This window comes from Hyla sarda, unplaced genomic scaffold (assembly GCF_029499605.1).
Source record: "Hyla sarda isolate aHylSar1 unplaced genomic scaffold, aHylSar1.hap1 scaffold_238, whole genome shotgun sequence".
Lineage (NCBI taxonomy): Eukaryota > Metazoa > Chordata > Amphibia > Anura > Hylidae > Hyla > Hyla sarda.
This window is the reverse complement of record NW_026609065.1, coordinates 137,864-163,396: the sequence shown is the minus strand read 5'-3', so window position 1 is coordinate 163,396 and position 25,533 is coordinate 137,864. Positions and strand designations below refer to the sequence as shown.

The following is a 25,533-nucleotide window of genomic DNA, read 5'->3' as shown; positions in this document are numbered from 1 at the left end:
CAGTCCATGTTGGAGCAGGTTTAGATACAGTCTAAAGCATAGATCTCAAAGTCTGTGCACAGAATTTAGCAAGGGCCTCGCACCTTCTGATGCATCAGGTAGGTGCACTATAGCATAGCCTAACCCTCTGTACTTTGGTCTATATTGATGCGGGACATAGACAGCCAGCTGATGACCAATCCATTAGTGCAATGGATGGCTGGAAGCATTTGTCTTTGCCTTTGCAATACCACAGAAGCAATGCATGGTCAATGTACAGCAATGACACACCTGTGTGAACAGCCAGGAGACCCCCCCATGTTATGTTACATAGTTACATAGTTAGTACGGTCGAAAAAAGACATATGTCCATCAAGTTCAACCAGGGAATTAAGGGGTAGGGGTGTGGCGCGATATTGGGGAAGGGATGAGATTTTATATTTCTTCATAAGCATTAATCTTATTTTGTCAATTAGGAACATTCAGCACCCACCCGCTATCAAGGCAGCTGCCTATCATGTCATGCCCTACCTGCACAGGTGTGCTGGCTACTCAAATGATCCAATTAAGGAGGCCATTTAGTCAGCAGCAGCAGAAGTCCTGTGCCTGGACGCTCCAACAGCGGCCAGACACAAGCAGAAGCAGCAGAAGCAGCAGCAGCACCACCTTTTGTTTTTTGGCTGCAGCAGCAGCAGCAGCAGCAGCAAGGCCCACAGGGCTGGCTAGCTGGCTAGCCAGCAAGCAGGTAGCAATGAAAGTAGGAATCTTTCTTTTTAACCCTGTAAGGGGGTGGTGCACTGTACCCGAAGATACTGCCATATCGGGTCAATGCATAGGGCGACGGAAGCAAGCTTCGAAATCGGCCCCCGTTCTCAAAAATCCATTTAATATATGGTCCCCAGATAGGGGACGTATCAGATATTAAACTGATAAGAACAGATACTACACTTGATCTTAGCCAAAAGGCCGAGAAGCGATAACCGTGAAAGGGGCGGGCCCAACAAGGTCCCCTTCATGGGCACTATCACTGCTTGCTGTCAGGGAGGCTGCCAGACAATTTTCCATGCACACTCTGGGCTGGGGGGCAGTCAACCACCAGTACACACAGCAGAACCTAAACCCATACCATTATTGCTAAGCAGCAAGACAGGGGCCCATTGCACTCCCACGGGGCCTTTTTAAATGCAATCCATAACCCGGATTTGCCAGGAACCCTTCTTACTCCTCCTACTTGCATGTGACACTGGGCTTAGGATCTGCATAGGAAACACACACACAAGCACACACCTACCTTTGTTGCCTGCAGATGCCTCCTTGGCTGTCCCCAAACGGTATCAAACCAACACCCACGGGAAGCTGTAAGCATAGAGGACATGCCTGCACCCCATTGGACTTACCTGTGTGGGTTAAATCCGGGTTATTTGACAACCTATGGCGGTGATGGTTCTGCTCAGGCAGAGCAGTGCTGATGCTCCTCATAAAGCTGTCGCTGCTGTGAAGGTTCTAGGTGACATCACAATCCCTATGGTTACATACACAACAAAGCTGGGTTGTTGTTGTTTACACTCTGCAAGGCCTGTGGAAGTGAGTGACATCATAGCACTGTAGTTCTGAGGGTTCTAGATGGATGCAACAATCTCCTGTTGCTTCTATGAAGGCCATAATAGACGACATCACCAAACAGCTCCATAGTCACATACACAGCAAAGGAGAGATGTTGTTTACACCTAGTGATGTCAGTGGTATTGAGTGACATCACAGCACAGTGCTAAGGCTCCTGGGCCTGGACACAGCAGCGGCTGCAATATCTCAACGGAGAATACATTTATATATATGTGTGTGTGTGCGCGTATATATATATATATATATATATATATATATATATATATATATATTTCTCCGCCGAAATCACTTTTAAACCCATTTCCACCTTTTTTTCCCTTCTCTTCCTCTTACTTTTTTTTCACGTTTTTTTACGTTTTTCTCCTTTTCGCCTCTTTTCTGGGCGTATTATTCTTCTTTTTCTTCTTTTTTTTCGTCTAATGCATACCCCATCAGTGCAGCAATGCTTATTCAATACCGCCAGCAGATGGAGACACTGGGGGATAATTTTCTAAGGATTTATACTGATTTTTCCTGTCTGAATTTGTCGCACAGAAAGTTGCAGGCCAAATATGTGTGACATTTCTGCGACTTTAGCTTCTAGAGCATTTTTACAACATTATACATAGGTGCTGAATACATAAAAAGCGACTGTTCAGCGACAGACAAGTCGCATCGGCTGAAAGTAGGCCAGAATGTCAGTCCATGTTGGAGCAGGTTTAGATACAGTCTAAAGCATAGATCTCAAAGTCTGTGCACAGAATTTAGCAAGGGCCTCGCACCTTCTGATGCATCAGGTAGGTGCACTATAGCATAGCCTAACCCTCTGTACTTTGGTCTATATTGATGCGGGACATAGACAGCCAGCTGATGACCAATCCATTAGTGCAATGGATGGCTGGAAGCATTTGTCTTTGCCTTTGCAATACCACAGAAGCAATGCATGGTCAATGTACAGCAATGACACACCTGTGTGAACAGCCAGGAGACCCCCCCATGTTATGTTACATAGTTACATAGTTAGTACGGTCGAAAAAAGACATATGTCCATCAAGTTCAACCAGGGAATTAAGGGGTAGGGGTGTGGCGCGATATTGGGGAAGGGATGAGATTTTATATTTCTTCATAAGCATTAATCTTATTTTGTCAATTAGGAACATTCAGCACCCACCCGCTATCAAGGCAGCTGCCTATCATGTCATGCCCTACCTGCACAGGTGTGCTGGCTACTCAAATGATCCAATTAAGGAGGCCATTTAGTCAGCAGCAGCAGAAGTCCTGTGCCTGGACGCTCCAACAGCGGCCAGACACAAGCAGAAGCAGCAGAAGCAGCAGCAGCACCACCTTTTGTTTTTTGGCTGCAGCAGCAGCAGCAGCAGCAGCAAGGCCCACAGGGCTGGCTAGCTGGCTAGCCAGCAAGCAGGTAGCAATGAAAGTAGGAATCTTTCTTTTTAACCCTGTAAGGGGGTGGTGCACTGTACCCGAAGATACTGCCATATCGGGTCAATGCATAGGGCGACGGAAGCAAGCTTCGAAATCGGCCCCCGTTCTCAAAAATCCATTTAATATATGGTCCCCAGATAGGGGACGTATCAGATATTAAACTGATAAGAACAGATACTACACTTGATCTTAGCCAAAAGGCCGAGAAGCGATAACCGTGAAAGGGGCGGGCCCAACAAGGTCCCCTTCATGGGCACTATCACTGCTTGCTGTCAGGGAGGCTGCCAGACAATTTTCCATGCACACTCTGGGCTGGGGGGCAGTCAACCACCAGTACACACAGCAGAACCTAAACCCATACCATTATTGCTAAGCAGCAAGACAGGGGCCCATTGCACTCCCACGGGGCCTTTTTAAATGCAATCCATAACCCGGATTTGCCAGGAACCCTTCTTACTCCTCCTACTTGCATGTGACACTGGGCTTAGGATCTGCATAGGAAACACACACACAAGCACACACCTACCTTTGTTGCCTGCAGATGCCTCCTTGGCTGTCCCCAAACGGTATCAAACCAACACCCACGGGAAGCTGTAAGCATAGAGGACATGCCTGCACCCCATTGGACTTACCTGTGTGGGTTAAATCCGGGTTATTTGACAACCTATGGCGGTGATGGTTCTGCTCAGGCAGAGCAGTGCTGATGCTCCTCATAAAGCTGTCGCTGCTGTGAAGGTTCTAGGTGACATCACAATCCCTATGGTTACATACACAACAAAGCTGGGTTGTTGTTGTTTACACTCTGCAAGGCCTGTGGAAGTGAGTGACATCATAGCACTGTAGTTCTGAGGGTTCTAGATGGATGCAACAATCTCCTGTTGCTTCTATGAAGGCCATAATAGACGACATCACCAAACAGCTCCATAGTCACATACACAGCAAAGGAGAGATGTTGTTTACACCTAGTGATGTCAGTGGTATTGAGTGACATCACAGCACAGTGCTAAGGCTCCTGGGCCTGGACACAGCAGCGGCTGCAATATCTCAACGGAGAATACGTTTATATATATGTGTGTGTGTGCGCGTATATATATATATATATATATATATATATATATATATATATTTCTCCGCCGAAATCACTTTTAAACCCATTTCCACCTTTTTTTCCCTTCTCTTCCTCTTACTTTTTTTTCACGTTTTTTTACGTTTTTCTCCTTTTCGCCTCTTTTCTGGGCGTATTATTCTTCTTTTTCTTCTTTTTTTTCGTCTAATGCATACCCCATCAGTGCAGCAATGCTTATTCAATACCGCCAGCAGATGGAGACACTGGGGGATAATTTTCTAAGGATTTATACTGATTTTTCCTGTCTGAATTTGTCGCACAGAAAGTTGCAGGCCAAATATGTGTGACATTTCTGCGACTTTAGCTTCTAGAGCATTTTTACAACATTATACATAGGTGCTGAATACATAAAAAGCGACTGTTCAGCGACAGACAAGTCGCATCGGCTGAAAGTAGGCCAGAATGTCAGTCCATGTTGGAGCAGGTTTAGATACAGTCTAAAGCATAGATCTCAAAGTCTGTGCACAGAATTTAGCAAGGGCCTCGCACCTTCTGATGCATCAGGTAGGTGCACTATAGCATAGCCTAACCCTCTGTACTTTGGTCTATATTGATGCGGGACATAGACAGCCAGCTGATGACCAATCCATTAGTGCAATGGATGGCTGGAAGCATTTGTCTTTGCCTTTGCAATACCACAGAAGCAATGCATGGTCAATGTACAGCAATGACACACCTGTGTGAACAGCCAGGAGACCCCCCCATGTTATGTTACATAGTTACATAGTTAGTACGGTCGAAAAAAGACATATGTCCATCAAGTTCAACCAGGGAATTAAGGGGTAGGGGTGTGGCGCGATATTGGGGAAGGGATGAGATTTTATATTTCTTCATAAGCATTAATCTTATTTTGTCAATTAGGAACATTCAGCACCCACCCGCTATCAAGGCAGCTGCCTATCATGTCATGCCCTACCTGCACAGGTGTGCTGGCTACTCAAATGATCCAATTAAGGAGGCCATTTAGTCAGCAGCAGCAGAAGTCCTGTGCCTGGACGCTCCAACAGCGGCCAGACACAAGCAGAAGCAGCAGAAGCAGCAGCAGCACCACCTTTTGTTTTTTGGCTGCAGCAGCAGCAGCAGCAGCAGCAAGGCCCACAGGGCTGGCTAGCTGGCTAGCCAGCAAGCAGGTAGCAATGAAAGTAGGAATCTTTCTTTTTAACCCTGTAAGGGGGTGGTGCACTGTACCCGAAGATACTGCCATATCGGGTCAATGCATAGGGCGACGGAAGCAAGCTTCGAAATCGGCCCCCGTTCTCAAAAATCCATTTAATATATGGTCCCCAGATAGGGGACGTATCAGATATTAAACTGATAAGAACAGATACTACACTTGATCTTAGCCAAAAGGCCGAGAAGCGATAACCGTGAAAGGGGCGGGCCCAACAAGGTCCCCTTCATGGGCACTATCACTGCTTGCTGTCAGGGAGGCTGCCAGACAATTTTCCATGCACACTCTGGGCTGGGGGGCAGTCAACCACCAGTACACACAGCAGAACCTAAACCCATACCATTATTGCTAAGCAGCAAGACAGGGGCCCATTGCACTCCCACGGGGCCTTTTTAAATGCAATCCATAACCCGGATTTGCCAGGAACCCTTCTTACTCCTCCTACTTGCATGTGACACTGGGCTTAGGATCTGCATAGGAAACACACACACAAGCACACACCTACCTTTGTTGCCTGCAGATGCCTCCTTGGCTGTCCCCAAACGGTATCAAACCAACACCCACGGGAAGCTGTAAGCATAGAGGACATGCCTGCACCCCATTGGACTTACCTGTGTGGGTTAAATCCGGGTTATTTGACAACCTATGGCGGTGATGGTTCTGCTCAGGCAGAGCAGTGCTGATGCTCCTCATAAAGCTGTCGCTGCTGTGAAGGTTCTAGGTGACATCACAATCCCTATGGTTACATACACAACAAAGCTGGGTTGTTGTTGTTTACACTCTGCAAGGCCTGTGGAAGTGAGTGACATCATAGCACTGTAGTTCTGAGGGTTCTAGATGGATGCAACAATCTCCTGTTGCTTCTATGAAGGCCATAATAGACGACATCACCAAACAGCTCCATAGTCACATACACAGCAAAGGAGAGATGTTGTTTACACCTAGTGATGTCAGTGGTATTGAGTGACATCACAGCACAGTGCTAAGGCTCCTGGGCCTGGACACAGCAGCGGCTGCAATATCTCAACGGAGAATACGTTTATATATATGTGTGTGTGTGCGCGTATATATATATATATATATATATATATATATATATATATATATATATTTCTCCGCCGAAATCACTTTTAAACCCATTTCCACCTTTTTTTCCCTTCTCTTCCTCTTACTTTTTTTTCACGTTTTTTTACGTTTTTCTCCTTTTCGCCTCTTTTCTGGGCGTATTATTCTTCTTTTTCTTCTTTTTTTTCGTCTAATGCATACCCCATCAGTGCAGCAATGCTTATTCAATACCGCCAGCAGATGGAGACACTGGGGGATAATTTTCTAAGGATTTATACTGATTTTTCCTGTCTGAATTTGTCGCACAGAAAGTTGCAGGCCAAATATGTGTGACATTTCTGCGACTTTAGCTTCTAGAGCATTTTTACAACATTATACATAGGTGCTGAATACATAAAAAGCGACTGTTCAGCGACAGACAAGTCGCATCGGCTGAAAGTAGGCCAGAATGTCAGTCCATGTTGGAGCAGGTTTAGATACAGTCTAAAGCATAGATCTCAAAGTCTGTGCACAGAATTTAGCAAGGGCCTCGCACCTTCTGATGCATCAGGTAGGTGCACTATAGCATAGCCTAACCCTCTGTACTTTGGTCTATATTGATGCGGGACATAGACAGCCAGCTGATGACCAATCCATTAGTGCAATGGATGGCTGGAAGCATTTGTCTTTGCCTTTGCAATACCACAGAAGCAATGCATGGTCAATGTACAGCAATGACACACCTGTGTGAACAGCCAGGAGACCCCCCCATGTTATGTTACATAGTTACATAGTTAGTACGGTCGAAAAAAGACATATGTCCATCAAGTTCAACCAGGGAATTAAGGGGTAGGGGTGTGGCGCGATATTGGGGAAGGGATGAGATTTTATATTTCTTCATAAGCATTAATCTTATTTTGTCAATTAGGAACATTCAGCACCCACCCGCTATCAAGGCAGCTGCCTATCATGTCATGCCCTACCTGCACAGGTGTGCTGGCTACTCAAATGATCCAATTAAGGAGGCCATTTAGTCAGCAGCAGCAGAAGTCCTGTGCCTGGACGCTCCAACAGCGGCCAGACACAAGCAGAAGCAGCAGAAGCAGCAGCAGCACCACCTTTTGTTTTTTGGCTGCAGCAGCAGCAGCAGCAGCAGCAAGGCCCACAGGGCTGGCTAGCTGGCTAGCCAGCAAGCAGGTAGCAATGAAAGTAGGAATCTTTCTTTTTAACCCTGTAAGGGGGTGGTGCACTGTACCCGAAGATACTGCCATATCGGGTCAATGCATAGGGCGACGGAAGCAAGCTTCGAAATCGGCCCCCGTTCTCAAAAATCCATTTAATATATGGTCCCCAGATAGGGGACGTATCAGATATTAAACTGATAAGAACAGATACTACACTTGATCTTAGCCAAAAGGCCGAGAAGCGATAACCGTGAAAGGGGCGGGCCCAACAAGGTCCCCTTCATGGGCACTATCACTGCTTGCTGTCAGGGAGGCTGCCAGACAATTTTCCATGCACACTCTGGGCTGGGGGGCAGTCAACCACCAGTACACACAGCAGAACCTAAACCCATACCATTATTGCTAAGCAGCAAGACAGGGGCCCATTGCACTCCCACGGGGCCTTTTTAAATGCAATCCATAACCCGGATTTGCCAGGAACCCTTCTTACTCCTCCTACTTGCATGTGACACTGGGCTTAGGATCTGCATAGGAAACACACACACAAGCACACACCTACCTTTGTTGCCTGCAGATGCCTCCTTGGCTGTCCCCAAACGGTATCAAACCAACACCCACGGGAAGCTGTAAGCATAGAGGACATGCCTGCACCCCATTGGACTTACCTGTGTGGGTTAAATCCGGGTTATTTGACAACCTATGGCAGTGATGGTTCTGCTCAGGCAGAGCAGTGCTGATGCTCCTCATAAAGCTGTCGCTGCTGTGAAGGTTCTAGGTGACATCACAATCCCTATGGTTACATACACAACAAAGCTGGGTTGTTGTTGTTTACACTCTGCAAGGCCTGTGGAAGTGAGTGACATCATAGCACTGTAGTTCTGAGGGTTCTAGATGGATGCAACAATCTCCTGTTGCTTCTATGAAGGCCATAATAGACGACATCACCAAACAGCTCCATAGTCACATACACAGCAAAGGAGAGATGTTGTTTACACCTAGTGATGTCAGTGGTATTGAGTGACATCACAGCACAGTGCTAAGGCTCCTGGGCCTGGACACAGCAGCGGCTGCAATATCTCAACGGAGAATACGTTTATATATATGTGTGTGTGTGCGCGTATATATATATATATATATATATATATATATATATATATATATATATTTCTCCGCCGAAATCACTTTTAAACCCATTTCCACCTTTTTTTCCCTTCTCTTCCTCTTACTTTTTTTTCACGTTTTTTTACGTTTTTCTCCTTTTCGCCTCTTTTCTGGGCGTATTATTCTTCTTTTTCTTCTTTTTTTTCGTCTAATGCATACCCCATCAGTGCAGCAATGCTTATTCAATACCGCCAGCAGATGGAGACACTGGGGGATAATTTTCTAAGGATTTATACTGATTTTTCCTGTCTGAATTTGTCGCACAGAAAGTTGCAGGCCAAATATGTGTGACATTTCTGCGACTTTAGCTTCTAGAGCATTTTTACAACATTATACATAGGTGCTGAATACATAAAAAGCGACTGTTCAGCGACAGACAAGTCGCATCGGCTGAAAGTAGGCCAGAATGTCAGTCCATGTTGGAGCAGGTTTAGATACAGTCTAAAGCATAGATCTCAAAGTCTGTGCACAGAATTTAGCAAGGGCCTCGCACCTTCTGATGCATCAGGTAGGTGCACTATAGCATAGCCTAACCCTCTGTACTTTGGTCTATATTGATGCGGGACATAGACAGCCAGCTGATGACCAATCCATTAGTGCAATGGATGGCTGGAAGCATTTGTCTTTGCCTTTGCAATACCACAGAAGCAATGCATGGTCAATGTACAGCAATGACACACCTGTGTGAACAGCCAGGAGACCCCCCCATGTTATGTTACATAGTTACATAGTTAGTACGGTCGAAAAAAGACATATGTCCATCAAGTTCAACCAGGGAATTAAGGGGTAGGGGTGTGGCGCGATATTGGGGAAGGGATGAGATTTTATATTTCTTCATAAGCATTAATCTTATTTTGTCAATTAGGAACATTCAGCACCCACCCGCTATCAAGGCAGCTGCCTATCATGTCATGCCCTACCTGCACAGGTGTGCTGGCTACTCAAATGATCCAATTAAGGAGGCCATTTAGTCAGCAGCAGCAGAAGTCCTGTGCCTGGACGCTCCAACAGCGGCCAGACACAAGCAGAAGCAGCAGAAGCAGCAGCAGCACCACCTTTTGTTTTTTGGCTGCAGCAGCAGCAGCAGCAGCAGCAAGGCCCACAGGGCTGGCTAGCTGGCTAGCCAGCAAGCAGGTAGCAATGAAAGTAGGAATCTTTCTTTTTAACCCTGTAAGGGGGTGGTGCACTGTACCCGAAGATACTGCCATATCGGGTCAATGCATAGGGCGACGGAAGCAAGCTTCGAAATCGGCCCCCGTTCTCAAAAATCCATTTAATATATGGTCCCCAGATAGGGGACGTATCAGATATTAAACTGATAAGAACAGATACTACACTTGATCTTAGCCAAAAGGCCGAGAAGCGATAACCGTGAAAGGGGCGGGCCCAACAAGGTCCCCTTCATGGGCACTATCACTGCTTGCTGTCAGGGAGGCTGCCAGACAATTTTCCATGCACACTCTGGGCTGGGGGGCAGTCAACCACCAGTACACACAGCAGAACCTAAACCCATACCATTATTGCTAAGCAGCAAGACAGGGGCCCATTGCACTCCCACGGGGCCTTTTTAAATGCAATCCATAACCCGGATTTGCCAGGAACCCTTCTTACTCCTCCTACTTGCATGTGACACTGGGCTTAGGATCTGCATAGGAAACACACACACAAGCACACACCTACCTTTGTTGCCTGCAGATGCCTCCTTGGCTGTCCCCAAACGGTATCAAACCAACACCCACGGGAAGCTGTAAGCATAGAGGACATGCCTGCACCCCATTGGACTTACCTGTGTGGGTTAAATCCGGGTTATTTGACAACCTATGGCGGTGATGGTTCTGCTCAGGCAGAGCAGTGCTGATGCTCCTCATAAAGCTGTCGCTGCTGTGAAGGTTCTAGGTGACATCACAATCCCTATGGTTACATACACAACAAAGCTGGGTTGTTGTTGTTTACACTCTGCAAGGCCTGTGGAAGTGAGTGACATCATAGCACTGTAGTTCTGAGGGTTCTAGATGGATGCAACAATCTCCTGTTGCTTCTATGAAGGCCATAATAGACGACATCACCAAACAGCTCCATAGTCACATACACAGCAAAGGAGAGATGTTGTTTACACCTAGTGATGTCAGTGGTATTGAGTGACATCACAGCACAGTGCTAAGGCTCCTGGGCCTGGACACAGCAGCGGCTGCAATATCTCAACGGAGAATACGTTTATATATATGTGTGTGTGTGCGCGTATATATATATATATATATATATATATATATATATATATATATATTTCTCCGCCGAAATCACTTTTAAACCCATTTCCACCTTTTTTTCCCTTCTCTTCCTCTTACTTTTTTTTCACGTTTTTTTACGTTTTTCTCCTTTTCGCCTCTTTTCTGGGCGTATTATTCTTCTTTTTCTTCTTTTTTTTCGTCTAATGCATACCCCATCAGTGCAGCAATGCTTATTCAATACCGCCAGCAGATGGAGACACTGGGGGATAATTTTCTAAGGATTTATACTGATTTTTCCTGTCTGAATTTGTCGCACAGAAAGTTGCAGGCCAAATATGTGTGACATTTCTGCGACTTTAGCTTCTAGAGCATTTTTACAACATTATACATAGGTGCTGAATACATAAAAAGCGACTGTTCAGCGACAGACAAGTCGCATCGGCTGAAAGTAGGCCAGAATGTCAGTCCATGTTGGAGCAGGTTTAGATACAGTCTAAAGCATAGATCTCAAAGTCTGTGCACAGAATTTAGCAAGGGCCTCGCACCTTCTGATGCATCAGGTAGGTGCACTATAGCATAGCCTAACCCTCTGTACTTTGGTCTATATTGATGCGGGACATAGACAGCCAGCTGATGACCAATCCATTAGTGCAATGGATGGCTGGAAGCATTTGTCTTTGCCTTTGCAATACCACAGAAGCAATGCATGGTCAATGTACAGCAATGACACACCTGTGTGAACAGCCAGGAGACCCCCCCATGTTATGTTACATAGTTACATAGTTAGTACGGTCGAAAAAAGACATATGTCCATCAAGTTCAACCAGGGAATTAAGGGGTAGGGGTGTGGCGCGATATTGGGGAAGGGATGAGATTTTATATTTCTTCATAAGCATTAATCTTATTTTGTCAATTAGGAACATTCAGCACCCACCCGCTATCAAGGCAGCTGCCTATCATGTCATGCCCTACCTGCACAGGTGTGCTGGCTACTCAAATGATCCAATTAAGGAGGCCATTTAGTCAGCAGCAGCAGAAGTCCTGTGCCTGGACGCTCCAACAGCGGCCAGACACAAGCAGAAGCAGCAGAAGCAGCAGCAGCACCACCTTTTGTTTTTTGGCTGCAGCAGCAGCAGCAGCAGCAGCAAGGCCCACAGGGCTGGCTAGCTGGCTAGCCAGCAAGCAGGTAGCAATGAAAGTAGGAATCTTTCTTTTTAACCCTGTAAGGGGGTGGTGCACTGTACCCGAAGATACTGCCATATCGGGTCAATGCATAGGGCGACGGAAGCAAGCTTCGAAATCGGCCCCCGTTCTCAAAAATCCATTTAATATATGGTCCCCAGATAGGGGACGTATCAGATATTAAACTGATAAGAACAGATACTACACTTGATCTTAGCCAAAAGGCCGAGAAGCGATAACCGTGAAAGGGGCGGGCCCAACAAGGTCCCCTTCATGGGCACTATCACTGCTTGCTGTCAGGGAGGCTGCCAGACAATTTTCCATGCACACTCTGGGCTGGGGGGCAGTCAACCACCAGTACACACAGCAGAACCTAAACCCATACCATTATTGCTAAGCAGCAAGACAGGGGCCCATTGCACTCCCACGGGGCCTTTTTAAATGCAATCCATAACCCGGATTTGCCAGGAACCCTTCTTACTCCTCCTACTTGCATGTGACACTGGGCTTAGGATCTGCATAGGAAACACACACACAAGCACACACCTACCTTTGTTGCCTGCAGATGCCTCCTTGGCTGTCCCCAAACGGTATCAAACCAACACCCACGGGAAGCTGTAAGCATAGAGGACATGCCTGCACCCCATTGGACTTACCTGTGTGGGTTAAATCCGGGTTATTTGACAACCTATGGCGGTGATGGTTCTGCTCAGGCAGAGCAGTGCTGATGCTCCTCATAAAGCTGTCGCTGCTGTGAAGGTTCTAGGTGACATCACAATCCCTATGGTTACATACACAACAAAGCTGGGTTGTTGTTGTTTACACTCTGCAAGGCCTGTGGAAGTGAGTGACATCATAGCACTGTAGTTCTGAGGGTTCTAGATGGATGCAACAATCTCCTGTTGCTTCTATGAAGGCCATAATAGACGACATCACCAAACAGCTCCATAGTCACATACACAGCAAAGGAGAGATGTTGTTTACACCTAGTGATGTCAGTGGTATTGAGTGACATCACAGCACAGTGCTAAGGCTCCTGGGCCTGGACACAGCAGCGGCTGCAATATCTCAACGGAGAATACGTTTATATATATGTGTGTGTGTGCGCGTATATATATATATATATATATATATATATATATATATATATATATTTCTCCGCCGAAATCACTTTTAAACCCATTTCCACCTTTTTTTCCCTTCTCTTCCTCTTACTTTTTTTTCACGTTTTTTTACGTTTTTCTCCTTTTCGCCTCTTTTCTGGGCGTATTATTCTTCTTTTTCTTCTTTTTTTTCGTCTAATGCATACCCCATCAGTGCAGCAATGCTTATTCAATACCGCCAGCAGATGGAGACACTGGGGGATAATTTTCTAAGGATTTATACTGATTTTTCCTGTCTGAATTTGTCGCACAGAAAGTTGCAGGCCAAATATGTGTGACATTTCTGCGACTTTAGCTTCTAGAGCATTTTTACAACATTATACATAGGTGCTGAATACATAAAAAGCGACTGTTCAGCGACAGACAAGTCGCATCGGCTGAAAGTAGGCCAGAATGTCAGTCCATGTTGGAGCAGGTTTAGATACAGTCTAAAGCATAGATCTCAAAGTCTGTGCACAGAATTTAGCAAGGGCCTCGCACCTTCTGATGCATCAGGTAGGTGCACTATAGCATAGCCTAACCCTCTGTACTTTGGTCTATATTGATGCGGGACATAGACAGCCAGCTGATGACCAATCCATTAGTGCAATGGATGGCTGGAAGCATTTGTCTTTGCCTTTGCAATACCACAGAAGCAATGCATGGTCAATGTACAGCAATGACACACCTGTGTGAACAGCCAGGAGACCCCCCCATGTTATGTTACATAGTTACATAGTTAGTACGGTCGAAAAAAGACATATGTCCATCAAGTTCAACCAGGGAATTAAGGGGTAGGGGTGTGGCGCGATATTGGGGAAGGGATGAGATTTTATATTTCTTCATAAGCATTAATCTTATTTTGTCAATTAGGAACATTCAGCACCCACCCGCTATCAAGGCAGCTGCCTATCATGTCATGCCCTACCTGCACAGGTGTGCTGGCTACTCAAATGATCCAATTAAGGAGGCCATTTAGTCAGCAGCAGCAGAAGTCCTGTGCCTGGACGCTCCAACAGCGGCCAGACACAAGCAGAAGCAGCAGAAGCAGCAGCAGCACCACCTTTTGTTTTTTGGCTGCAGCAGCAGCAGCAGCAGCAGCAAGGCCCACAGGGCTGGCTAGCTGGCTAGCCAGCAAGCAGGTAGCAATGAAAGTAGGAATCTTTCTTTTTAACCCTGTAAGTGGTGCACTGTACCCGAAGATACTGCCATATCGGGTCAATGCATAGGGCGACGGAAGCAAGCTTCGAAATCGGCCCCCGTTCTCAAAAATCCATTTAATATATGGTCCCCAGATAGGGGACGTATCAGATATTAAACTGATAAGAACAGATACTACACTTGATCTTAGCCAAAAGGCCGAGAAGCGATAACCGTGAAAGGGGCGGGCCCAACAAGGTCCCCTTCATGGGCACTATCACTGCTTGCTGTCAGGGAGGCTGCCAGACAATTTTCCATGCACACTCTGGGCTGGGGGGCAGTCAACCACCAGTACACACAGCAGAACCTAAACCCATACCATTATTGCTAAGCAGCAAGACAGGGGCCCATTGCACTCCCACGGGGCCTTTTTAAATGCAATCCATAACCCGGATTTGCCAGGAACCCTTCTTACTCCTCCTACTTGCATGTGACACTGGGCTTAGGATCTGCATAGGAAACACACACACAAGCACACACCTACCTTTGTTGCCTGCAGATGCCTCCTTGGCTGTCCCCAAACGGTATCAAACCAACACCCACGGGAAGCTGTAAGCATAGAGGACATGCCTGCACCCCATTGGACTTACCTGTGTGGGTTAAATCCGGGTTATTTGACAACCTATGGCGGTGATGGTTCTGCTCAGGCAGAGCAGTGCTGATGCTCCTCATAAAGCTGTCGCTGCTGTGAAGGTTCTAGGTGACATCACAATCCCTATGGTTACATACACAACAAAGCTGGGTTGTTGTTGTTTACACTCTGCAAGGCCTGTGGAAGTGAGTGACATCATAGCACTGTAGTTCTGAGGGTTCTAGATGGATGCAACAATCTCCTGTTGCTTCTATGAAGGCCATAATAGACGACATCACCAAACAGCTCCATAGTCACATACACAGCAAAGGAGAGATGTTGTTTACACCTAGTGATGTCAGTGGTATTGAGTGACATCACAGCACAGTGCTAAGGCTCCTGGGCCTGGACACAGCAGCGGCTGCAATATCTCAACGGAGAATACGTTTATATATATGTGTGTGTGTGCGCGTATATATATATATATATATATATATATATATATATATATATATATTTCTCCGCCGAAATCACTTTTAAACCCATTTCCACCTTTTTTTCCCTTCTCTTCCTCTTACTTTTTTTTCACGTTTTTTTACGTTTTTCTCCTTTTCGCCTCTTTTCTGGGCGTATTATTCTTCTTTTTCTTCTTTTTTTTCGTCTAATGCATACCCCATCAGTGCAGCAATGCTTATTCAATACCGCCAGCAGATGGAGACACTGGGGGATAATTTTCTAAGGATTTATACTGATTTTTCCTGTCTGAATTTGTCGCACAGAAAGTTGCAGGCCAAATATGTGTGACATTTCTGCGACTTTAGCTTCTAGAGCATTTTTACAACATTATACATAGGTGCTGAATACATAAAAAGCGACTGTTCAGCGACAGACAAGTCGCATCGGCTGAAAGTAGGCCAGAATGTCAGTCCATGTTGGAGCAGGTTTAGATACAGTCTAAAGCATAGATCTCAAAGTCTGTGCACAGAATTTAGCAAGGGCCTCGCACCTTCTGATGCATCAGGTAGGTGCACTATAGCATAGCCTAACCCTCTGTACTTTGGTCTATATTGATGCGGGACATAGACAGCCAGCTGATGACCAATCCATTAGTGCAATGGATGGCTGGAAGCATTTGTCTTTGCCTTTGCAATACCACAGAAGCAATGCATGGTCAATGTACAGCAATGACACACCTGTGTGAACAGCCAGGAGACCCCCCCATGTTATGTTACATAGTTACATAGTTAGTACGGTCGAAAAAAGACATATGTCCATCAAGTTCAACCAGGGAATTAAGGGGTAGGGGTGTGGCGCGATATTGGGGAAGGGATGAGATTTTATATTTCTTCATAAGCATTAATCTTATTTTGTCAATTAGGAACATTCAGCACCCACCCGCTATCAAGGCAGCTGCCTATCATGTCATGCCCTACCTGCACAGGTGTGCTGGCTACTCAAATGATCCAATTAAGGAGGCCATTTAGTCAGCAGCAGCAGAAGTCCTGTGCCTGGACGCTCCAACAGCGGCCAGACACAAGCAGAAGCAGCAGAAGCAGCAGCAGCACCACCTTTTGTTTTTTGGCTGCAGCAGCAGCAGCAGCAGCAGCAAGGCCCACAGGGCTGGCTAGCTGGCTAGCCAGCAAGCAGGTAGCAATGAAAGTAGGAATCTTTCTTTTTAACCCTGTAAGGGGGTGGTGCACTGTACCCGAAGATACTGCCATATCGGGTCAATGCATAAGGCGACGGAAGCAAGCTTCGAAATCGGCCCCCGTTCTCAAAAATCCATTTAATATATGGTCCCCAGATAGGGGACGTATCAGATATTAAACTGATAAGAACAGATACTACACTTGATCTTAGTCAAAAGGCCGAGAAGCGATAACCGTGAAAGGGGCGGGCCCAACAAGGTCCCCTTCATGGGCACTATCACTGCTTGCTGTCAGGGAGGCTGCCAGACAATTTTCCATGCACACTCTGGGCTGGGGGGCAGTCAACCACCAGTACACACAGCAGAACCTAAACCCATACCATTATTGCTAAGCAGCAAGACAGGGGCCCATTGCACTCCCACGGGGCCTTTTTAAATGCAATCCATAACCCGGATTTGCCAGGAACCCTTCTTACTCCTCCTACTTGCATGTGACACTGGGCTTAGGATCTGCATAGGAAACACACACACAAGCACACACCTACCTTTGTTGCCTGCAGATGCCTCCTTGGCTGTCCCCAAACGGTATCAAACCAACACCCACGGGAAGCTGTAAGCATAGAGGACATGCCTGCACCCCATTGGACTTACCTGTGTGGGTTAAATCCGGGTTATTTGACAACCTATGGCGGTGATGGTTCTGCTCAGGCAGAGCAGTGCTGATGCTCCTCATAAAGCTGTCGCTGCTGTGAAGGTTCTAGGTGACATCACAATCCCTATGGTTACATACACAACAAAGCTGGGTTGTTGTTGTTTACACTCTGCAAGGCCTGTGGAAGTGAGTGACATCATAGCACTGTAGTTCTGAGGGTTCTAGATGGATGCAACAATCTCCTGTTGCTTCTATGAAGGCCATAATAGACGACATCACCAAACAGCTCCATAGTCACATACACAGCAAAGGAGAGATGTTGTTTACACCTAGTGATGTCAGTGGTATTGAGTGACATCACAGCACAGTGCTAAGGCTCCTGGGCCTGGACACAGCAGCGGCTGCAATATCTCAACGGAGAATACGTTTATATATATGTGTGTGTGTGCGCGTATATATATATATATATATATATATATATATATATATATATATATTTCTCCGCCGAAATCACTTTTAAACCCATTTCCACCTTTTTTTCCCTTCTCTTCCTCTTACTTTTTTTTCACGTTTTTCTCCTTTTCGCCTCTTTTCTGGGCGTATTATTCTTCTTTTTCTTCTTTTTTTTCGTCTAATGCATACCCCATCAGTGCAGCAATGCTTATTCAATACCGCCAGCAGATGGAGACACTGGGGGATAATTTTCTAAGGATTTATACTGATTTTTCCTGTCTGAATTTGTCGCACAGAAAGTTGCAGGCCAAATATGTGTGACATTTCTGCGACTTTAGCTTCTAGAGCATTTTTACAACATTATACATAGGTGCTGAATACATAAAAAGCGACTGTTCAGCGACAGACAAGTCGCATCGGCTGAAAAGTAGGCCAGAATGTCAGTCCATGTTGGAGCAGGTTTAGATACAGTCTAAAGCATAGATCTCAAAGTCTGTGCACAGAATTTAGCAAGGGCCTCGCACCTTCTGATGCATCAGGTAGGTGCACTATAGCATAGCCTAACCCTCTGTACTTTGGTCTATATTGATGCGGGACATAGACAGCCAGCTGATGACCAATCCATTAGTGCAATGGATGGCTGGAAGCATTTGTCTTTGCCTTTGCAATACCACAGAAGCAATGCATGGTCAATGTACAGCAATGACACACCTGTGTGAACAGCCAGGAGACCCCCCCATGTTATGTTACATAGTTACATAGTTAGTACGGTCGAAAAAAGACATATGTCCATCAAGTTCAACCAGGGAATTAAGGGGTAGGGGTGTGGCGCGATATTGGGGAAGGGATGAGATTTTATATTTCTTCATAAGCATTAATCTTATTTTGTCAATTAGGAACATTCAGCACCCACCCGCTATCAAGGCAGCTGCCTATCATGTCATGCCCTACCTGCACAGGTGTGCTGGCTACTCAAATGATCCAATTAAGGAGGCCATTTAGTCAGCAGCAGCAGAAGTCCTGTGCCTGGACGCTCCAACAGCGGCCAGACACAAGCAGAAGCAGCAGAAGCAGCAGCAGCACCACCTTTTGTTTTTTGGCTGCAGCAGCAGCAGCAGCAGCAGCAAGGCCCACAGGGCTGGCTAGCTGGCTAGCCAGCAAGCAGGTAGCAATGAAAGTAGGAATCTTTCTTTTTAACCCTGTAAGGGGGTGGTGCACTGTACCCGAAGATACTGCCATATCGGGTCAATGCATAGGGCGACGGAAGCAAGCTTCGAAATCGGCCCCCGTTCTCAAAAATCCATTTAATATATGGTCCCCAGATAGGGGACGTATCAGATATTAAACTGATAAGAACAGATACTACACTTGATCTTAGCCAAAAGGCCGAGAAGCGATAACCGTGAAAGGGGCGGGCCCAACAAGGTCCCCTTCATGGGCACTATCACTGCTTGCTGTCAGGGAGGCTGCCAGACAATTTTCCATGCACACTCTGGGCTGGGGGGCAGTCAACCACCAGTACACACAGCAGAACCTAAACCCATACCATTATTGCTAAGCAGCAAGACAGGGGCCCATTGCACTCCCACGGGGCCTTTTTAAATGCAATCCATAACCCGGATTTGCCAGGAACCCTTCTTACTCCTCCTACTTGCATGTGACACTGGGCTTAGGATCTGCATAGGAAACACACACACAAGCACACACCTACCTTTGTTGCCTGCAGATGCCTCCTTGGCTGTCCCCAAACGGTATCAAACCAACACCCACGGGAAGCTGTAAGCATAGAGGACATGCCTGCACCCCATTGGACTTACCTGTGTGGGTTAAATCCGGGTTATTTGACAACCTATGGCGGTGATGGTTCTGCTCAGGCAGAGCAGTGCTGATGCTCCTCATAAAGCTGTCGCTGCTGTGAAGGTTCTAGGTGACATCACAATCCCTATGGTTACATACACAACAAAGCTGGGTTGTTGTTGTTTACACTCTGCAAGGCCTGTGGAAGTGAGTGACATCATAGCACTGTAGTTCTGAGGGTTCTAGATGGATGCAACAATCTCCTGTTGCTTCTATGAAGGCCATAATAGACGACATCACCAAACAGCTCCATAGTCACATACACAGCAAAGGAGAGATGTTGTTTACACCTAGTGATGTCAGTGGTATTGAGTGACATCACAGCACAGTGCTAAGGCTCCTGGGCCTGGACACAGCAGCGGCTGCAATATCTCAACGGAGAATACGTTTATATATATGTGTGTGTGTGCGCGTATATATATATATATATATATATATATATATATATATATATATATATTTCTCCGCCGAAATCACTTTTAAACCCATTTCCACCTTTTTTTCCCTTCTCTTCCTCTTACTTTTTTTTCACGTTTTTTTACGTTTTTCTCCTTTTCGCCTCTTTTCTGGGCGTATTATTCTTCTTTTTCTTCTTTTTTTTCGTCTAATGCATACCCCATCAGTGCAGCAATGCTTATTCAATACCGCCAGCAGATGGAGACACTGGGGGATAATTTTCTAAGGATTTATACTGATTTTTCCTGTCTGAATTTGTCGCACAGAAAGTTGCAGGCCAAATATGTGTGACATTTCTGCGACTTTAGCTTCTAGAGCATTTTTACAACATTATACATAGGTGCTGAATACATAAAAAGCGACTGTTCAGCGACAGACAAGTCGCATCGGCTGAAAGTAGGCCAGAATGTCAGTCCATGTTGGAGCAGGTTTAGATACAGTCTAAAGCATAGATCTCAAAGTCTGTGCACAGAATTTAGCAAGGGCCTCGCACCTTCTGATGCATCAGGTAGGTGCACTATAGCATAGCCTAACCCTCTGTACTTTGGTCTATATTGATGCGGGACATAGACAGCCAGCTGATGACCAATCCATTAGTGCAATGGATGGCTGGAAGCATTTGTCTTTGCCTTTGCAATACCACAGAAGCAATGCATGGTCAATGTACAGCAATGACACACCTGTGTGAACAGCCAGGAGACCCCCCCATGTTATGTTACATAGTTACATAGTTAGTACGGTCGAAAAAAGACATATGTCCATCAAGTTCAACCAGGGAATTAAGGGTAGGGGTGTGGCGCGATATTGGGGAAGGGATGAGATTTTATATTTCTTCATAAGCATTAATCTTATTTTGTCAATTAGGAACATTCAGCACCCACCCGCTATCAAGGCAGCTGCCTATCATGTCATGCCCTACCTGCACAGGTGTGCTGGCTACTCAAATGATCCAATTAAGGAGGCCATTTAGTCAGCAGCAGCAGAAGTCCTGTGCCTGGACGCTCCAACAGCGGCCAGACACAAGCAGAAGCAGCAGAAGCAGCAGCAGCACCACCTTTTGTTTTTTGGCTGCAGCAGCAGCAGCAGCAGCAGCAAGGCCCACAGGGCTGGCTAGCTGGCTAGCCAGCAAGCAGGTAGCAATGAAAGTAGGAATCTTTCTTTTTAACCCTGTAAGGGGGTGGTGCACTGTACCCGAAGATACTGCCATATCGGGTCAATGCATAGGGCGACGGAAGCAAGCTTCGAAATCGGCCCCCGTTCTCAAAAATCCATTTAATATATGGTCCCCAGATAGGGGACGTATCAGATATTAAACTGATAAGAACAGATACTACACTTGATCTTAGCCAAAAGGCCGAGAAGCGATAACCGTGAAAGGGGCGGGCCCAACAAGGTCCCCTTCATGGGCACTATCACTGCTTGCTGTCAGGGAGGCTGCCAGACAATTTTCCATGCACACTCTGGGCTGGGGGGCAGTCAACCACCAGTACACACAGCAGAACCTAAACCCATACCATTATTGCTAAGCAGCAAGACAGGGGCCCATTGCACTCCCACGGGGCCTTTTTAAATGCAATCCATAACCCGGATTTGCCAGGAACCCTTCTTACTCCTCCTACTTGCATGTGACACTGGGCTTAGGATCTGCATAGGAAACACACACACAAGCACACACCTACCTTTGTTGCCTGCAGATGCCTCCTTGGCTGTCCCCAAACGGTATCAAACCAACACCCACGGGAAGCTGTAAGCATAGAGGACATGCCTGCACCCCATTGGACTTACCTGTGTGGGTTAAATCCGGGTTATTTGACAACCTATGGCGGTGATGGTTCTGCTCAGGCAGAGCAGTGCTGATGCTCCTCATAAAGCTGTCGCTGCTGTGAAGGTTCTAGGTGACATCACAATCCCTATGGTTACATACACAACAAAGCTGGGTTGTTGTTGTTTACACTCTGCAAGGCCTGTGGAAGTGAGTGACATCATAGCACTGTAGTTCTGAGGGTTCTAGATGGATGCAACAATCTCCTGTTGCTTCTATGAAGGCCATAATAGACGACATCACCAAACAGCTCCATAGTCACATACACAGCAAAGGAGAGATGTTGTTTACACCTAGTGATGTCAGTGGTATTGAGTGACATCACAGCACAGTGCTAAGGCTCCTGGGCCTGGACACAGCAGCGGCTGCAATATCTCAACGGAGAATACGTTTATATATATGTGTGTGTGTGCGCGTATATATATATATATATATATATATATATATATATATATATATATATATATATATTTCTCCGCCGAAATCACTTTTAAACCCATTTCCACCTTTTTTTCCCTTCTCTTCCTCTTACTTTTTTTTCACGTTTTTTTACGTTTTTCTCCTTTTCGCCTCTTTTCTGGGCGTATTATTCTTCTTTTTCTTCTTTTTTTTCGTCTAATGCATACCCCATCAGTGCAGCAATGCTTATTCAATACCGCCAGCAGATGGAGACACTGGGGGATAATTTTCTAAGGATTTATACTGATTTTTCCTGTCTGAATTTGTCGCACAGAAAGTTGCAGGCCAAATATGTGTGACATTTCTGCGACTTTAGCTTCTAGAGCATTTTTACAACATTATACATAGGTGCTGAATACATAAAAAGCGACTGTTCAGCGACAGACAAGTCGCATCGGCTGAAAGTAGGCCAGAATGTCAGTCCATGTTGGAGCAGGTTTAGATACAGTCTAAAGCATAGATCTCAAAGTCTGTGCACAGAATTTAGCAAGGGCCTCGCACCTTCTGATGCATCAGGTAGGTGCACTATAGCATAGCCTAACCCTCTGTACTTTGGTCTATATTGATGCGGGACATAGACAGCCAGCTGATGACCAATCCATTAGTGCAATGGATGGCTGGAAGCATTTGTCTTTGCCTTTGCAATACCACAGAAGCAATGCATGGTCAATGTACAGCAATGACACACCTGTGTGAACAGCCAGGAGACCCCCCCATGTTATGTTACATAGTTACATAGTTAGTACGGTCGAAAAAAGACATATGTCCATCAAGTTCAACCAGGGAATTAAGGGGTAGGGGTGTGGCGCGATATTGGGGAAGGGATGAGATTTTATATTTCTTCATAAGCATTAATCTTATTTTGTCAATTAGGAACATTCAGCACCCACCCGCTATCAAGGCAGCTGCCTATCATGTCATGCCCTACCTGCACAGGTGTGCTGGCTACTCAAATGATCCAATTAAGGAGGCCATTTAGTCAGCAGCAGCAGAAGTCCTGTGCCTGGACGCTCCAACAGCGGCCAGACACAAGCAGAAGCAGCAGAAGCAGCAGCAGCACCACCTTTTGTTTTTTGGCTGCAGCAGCAGCAGCAGCAAGGCCCACAGGGCTGGCTAGCTGGCTAGCCAGCAAGCAGGTAGCAATGAAAGTAGGAATCTTTCTTTTTAACCCTGTAAGGGGGTGGTGCACTGTACCCGAAGATACTGCCATATCGGGTCAATGCATAGGGCGACGGAAGCAAGCTTCGAAATCGGCCCCCGTTCTCAAAAATCCATTTAATATATGGTCCCCAGATAGGGGACGTATCAGATATTAAACTGATAAGAACAGATACTACACTTGATCTTAGCCAAAAGGCCGAGAAGCGATAACCGTGAAAGGGGCGGGCCCAACAAGGTCCCCTTCATGGGCACTATCACTGCTTGCTGTCAGGGAGGCTGCCAGACAATTTTCCATGCACACTCTGGGCTGGGGGGCAGTCAACCACCAGTACACACAGCAGAACCTAAACCCATACCATTATTGCTAAGCAGCAAGACAGGGGCCCATTGCACTCCCACGGGGCCTTTTTAAATGCAATCCATAACCCGGATTTGCCAGGAACCCTTCTTACTCCTCCTACTTGCATGTGACACTGGGCTTAGGATCTGCATAGGAAACACACACACAAGCACACACCTACCTTTGTTGCCTGCAGATGCCTCCTTGGCTGTCCCCAAACGGTATCAAACCAACACCCACGGGAAGCTGTAAGCATAGAGGACATGCCTGCACCCCATTGGACTTACCTGTGTGGGTTAAATCCGGGTTATTTGACAACCTATGGCGGTGATGGTTCTGCTCAGGCAGAGCAGTGCTGATGCTCCTCATAAAGCTGTCGCTGCTGTGAAGGTTCTAGGTGACATCACAATCCCTATGGTTACATACACAACAAAGCTGGGTTGTTGTTGTTTACACTCTGCAAGGCCTGTGGAAGTGAGTGACATCATAGCACTGTAGTTCTGAGGGTTCTAGATGGATGCAACAATCTCCTGTTGCTTCTATGAAGGCCATAATAGACGACATCACCAAACAGCTCCATAGTCACATACACAGCAAAGGAGAGATGTTGTTTACACCTAGTGATGTCAGTGGTATTGAGTGACATCACAGCACAGTGCTAAGGCTCCTGGGCCTGGACACAGCAGCGGCTGCAATATCTCAACGGAGAATACGTTTATATATATGTGTGTGTGTGCGCGTATATATATATATATATATATATATATATATATATATATATATATATATTCTCCGCCGAAATCACTTTTAAACCCATTTCCACCTTTTTTTCCCTTCTCTTCCTCTTACTTTTTTTTCACGTTTTTTTACGTTTTTCTCCTTTTCGCCTCTTTTCTGGGCGTATTATTCTTCTTTTTCTTCTTTTTTTTCGTCTAATGCATACCCCATCAGTGCAGCAATGCTTATTCAATACCGCCAGCAGATGGAGACACTGGGGGATAATTTTCTAAGGATTTATACTGATTTTTCCTGTCTGAATTTGTCGCACAGAAAGTTGCAGGCCAAATATGTGTGACATTTCTGCGACTTTAGCTTCTAGAGCATTTTTACAACATTATACATAGGTGCTGAATACATAAAAAGCGACTGTTCAGCGACAGACAAGTCGCATCGGCTGAAAGTAGGCCAGAATGTCAGTCCATGTTGGAGCAGGTTTAGATACAGTCTAAAGCATAGATCTCAAAGTCTGTGCACAGAATTTAGCAAGGGCCTCGCACCTTCTGATGCATCAGGTAGGTGCACTATAGCATAGCCTAACCCTCTGTACTTTGGTCTATATTGATGCGGGACATAGACAGCCAGCTGATGACCAATCCATTAGTGCAATGGATGGCTGGAAGCATTTGTCTTTGCCTTTGCAATACCACAGAAGCAATGCATGGTCAATGTACAGCAATGACACACCTGTGTGAACAGCCAGGAGACCCCCCCATGTTATGTTACATAGTTACATAGTTAGTACGGTCGAAAAAAGACATATGTCCATCAAGTTCAACCAGGGAATTAAGGGGTAGGGGTGTGGCGCGATATTGGGGAAGGGATGAGATTTTATATTTCTTCATAAGCATTAATCTTATTTTGTCAATTAGGAA

The 25,533-nt window shown here is 45.9% G+C and overlaps 11 non-coding genes across 11 annotated transcripts; all 11 read right to left on the bottom strand.

The window, feature by feature from the left end:
* Window positions 1–766: 766 nt before the first annotated feature.
* On the bottom strand, window positions 767–957 carry LOC130322715 (U2 spliceosomal RNA). The gene has a single exon (XR_008868165.1). It is a non-coding gene; the product is annotated as a U2 spliceosomal RNA (small nuclear RNA).
* A 2,089-nt stretch (window positions 958–3,046) lies between these two features.
* Window positions 3,047–3,237, bottom strand: LOC130322714 (U2 spliceosomal RNA). The gene has a single exon (XR_008868164.1). It is a non-coding gene; the product is annotated as a U2 spliceosomal RNA (small nuclear RNA).
* Window positions 3,238–5,322: 2,085 nt separating this feature from the next.
* Window positions 5,323–5,513, bottom strand: LOC130322712 (U2 spliceosomal RNA). The gene has a single exon (XR_008868162.1). It is a non-coding gene; the product is annotated as a U2 spliceosomal RNA (small nuclear RNA).
* Window positions 5,514–7,604: 2,091 nt separating this feature from the next.
* Window positions 7,605–7,795, bottom strand: LOC130322711 (U2 spliceosomal RNA). The gene has a single exon (XR_008868161.1). It is a non-coding gene; the product is annotated as a U2 spliceosomal RNA (small nuclear RNA).
* Window positions 7,796–9,886: 2,091 nt separating this feature from the next.
* On the bottom strand, window positions 9,887–10,077 carry LOC130322710 (U2 spliceosomal RNA). The gene has a single exon (XR_008868160.1). It is a non-coding gene; the product is annotated as a U2 spliceosomal RNA (small nuclear RNA).
* A 2,089-nt stretch (window positions 10,078–12,166) lies between these two features.
* Window positions 12,167–12,357, bottom strand: LOC130322709 (U2 spliceosomal RNA). The gene has a single exon (XR_008868159.1). It is a non-coding gene; the product is annotated as a U2 spliceosomal RNA (small nuclear RNA).
* A 2,085-nt stretch (window positions 12,358–14,442) lies between these two features.
* On the bottom strand, window positions 14,443–14,633 carry LOC130322861 (U2 spliceosomal RNA). The gene has a single exon (XR_008868286.1). It is a non-coding gene; the product is annotated as a U2 spliceosomal RNA (small nuclear RNA).
* A 2,089-nt stretch (window positions 14,634–16,722) lies between these two features.
* LOC130322825 (U2 spliceosomal RNA) lies at window positions 16,723–16,913 on the bottom strand. Its single transcript, XR_008868265.1, has one exon. It is a non-coding gene; the product is annotated as a U2 spliceosomal RNA (small nuclear RNA).
* Window positions 16,914–18,993: 2,080 nt separating this feature from the next.
* On the bottom strand, window positions 18,994–19,184 carry LOC130322707 (U2 spliceosomal RNA). Its single transcript, XR_008868158.1, has one exon. It is a non-coding gene; the product is annotated as a U2 spliceosomal RNA (small nuclear RNA).
* A 2,090-nt stretch (window positions 19,185–21,274) lies between these two features.
* On the bottom strand, window positions 21,275–21,465 carry LOC130322891 (U2 spliceosomal RNA). The gene has a single exon (XR_008868313.1). It is a non-coding gene; the product is annotated as a U2 spliceosomal RNA (small nuclear RNA).
* Window positions 21,466–23,558: 2,093 nt separating this feature from the next.
* Window positions 23,559–23,749, bottom strand: LOC130322890 (U2 spliceosomal RNA). Its single transcript, XR_008868312.1, has one exon. It is a non-coding gene; the product is annotated as a U2 spliceosomal RNA (small nuclear RNA).
* Window positions 23,750–25,533: the final 1,784 nt, after the last annotated feature.